At 55.5% G+C, this 1,835-nt stretch overlaps 1 long non-coding RNA gene across 1 annotated transcript; it reads left to right on the forward strand.

Moving 5' to 3' along the window:
• LOC110389214 lies at positions 7-1,815 on the forward strand. The gene is made up of 2 exons (XR_002433082.1): positions 7-1,490; positions 1,637-1,815. It is a non-coding gene; the product is annotated as an uncharacterized LOC110389214 (long non-coding RNA).

Consider the following 1,835-nt stretch of genomic DNA (forward strand, 5'->3'; position numbering starts at 1 on the left):
GTGTGTGCCCCCCCCGGGCACTGAGCGCCGCCCATGGGACAATGGTGGCCCACGCACCCACGTGTGGCACCGAGCTGTGGCGCTGACACGGCGGCGATGACAATGCTACGCTGAGGGTGACAGCGCTGTGCTGGGGGTGACAACACTACGTCGGGGGTGACAACGCCGTGTTGGTTGTGACAACACTACGTCGCGTGTGACAACACTACATCGGCTGTGACAACGCTACGTCAGCTGTGACAACACCGTGTCGGGTGTGACAACACTACACCGGGTGTGACAACGCTACATGGGATGGAACAACGCTACATTGGGTGTGACAACACGACATCGGGTGTCACACTGCCACGTCGGGTGTCACAACGCTGTGTTGGTTGTAACAACGCTACATCGAGTGTGACAACGCTACGTCGGGTGTCACAGCGCTGCGTCGGGTGTGACAATGCTATGTCAGGTGTGACAGCACCGTGCTGGGTGTGACGACACTACATCGGGTGTGACAACACTGCATCAGATGTGACAACACGACATCGGGTGTAACATTGCCACGTCGGGTGTCACAACACTGCGTCGCGTGTGACAATGCTATGTCAGGTGTCACAACACCGTGCCGGGTGTGACGACACTACCTCGGGTGTGACAATGCTACATGGGGTGTGACAGCGCTGCGCCGCGTGTGACAACACCACGTCAGCTGTGACAACGCTGCGCCGGGTGTGACAGCGCTGCGCCGGGTGTGACAACACTGCTGGTTGTAACAACACCACGTTGGGTGTAACAATGCTACATTGGATGGAACAATGGCACAGCGGGTGTGACAATGCTGCGTCGGCTGTGACAACACCACATTGGGGTCACAATGCTGCACTGGGTGTGACAGTGCTACAGCGGGTGTGACAACACGGCGTCGGGTGTACCAACCCAGCATCGGGTGCAGCAATGCCACGTCGGGTGTGACAACACCGCACTGGGTGTCACAATGCTACACTGGGTGTAGTAATGCCATGCTGAGTGTGACAACACTGCGCTGGGTGTGACAACACTACACTGGCTGTAGTAATGCTGAGTTGGGGGGGACAACGCTACACTGGGTGTCACAACGCTGCGTTACATGTGACAACGCTGTGTTGGGGGTAACAATGCTACACTGGGCGTAACAACGCTGCGTTAGGTGTGACAGCAACACTGCTGGGTGTGACAACGCTGCTTCGGGTGTGACAACGCTACATTGGCTGTAACTGCTACGCTGGGTGTAACAACGCTACATGGGGTGTGACAACACTGTGCTGGGTGTAACAACACCGCGTTGGGGGTCACAACGCTACGTGGGGTGTACAAGCACTATGTGGAGTGTGACAACACCGTGTTGGGTGGAACAGTGCTGCACTGGGTGTGATAATGTTATGTTGGGGGTGACAGCAGTACACTGGGTGTGACAACGCTGTGTTGGGTGTGACAACACTATATTGGGTGTGACAGTGCTACACTGAGTGTAATGACACTGTGTTAGGTGTGACAGCAACACTGTGTCGGGTGTGACAACACTGCACTGGGTGTAGCAGTGCTACGCTGGGTGTGACAGCACCGTGCTGAGTGTAACAACACCACATTGGGTGTGACAGCAACGCTGTGTCAGGTGTAACAACACCACATTGGCTGTAACAACACTACACTGGGTGTAATAATGCTATGCTGGGTGTAACGATGCTGCCTCGGGTGTGATAACACTGCGCTGGGTGTAATGACAATGCTGCATCGGGTGTAACAATGCTACGTTGGCTGTAATGATGCTATGTTGGGGGTGACAACACTACATTGGGGGTGACAGCGCTGTG

Source organism: Numida meleagris, chromosome 32 (genome assembly GCF_002078875.1).
Source record: "Numida meleagris isolate 19003 breed g44 Domestic line chromosome 32, NumMel1.0, whole genome shotgun sequence".
Classification (NCBI taxonomy): Eukaryota; Metazoa; Chordata; class Aves; order Galliformes; family Numididae; genus Numida; species Numida meleagris.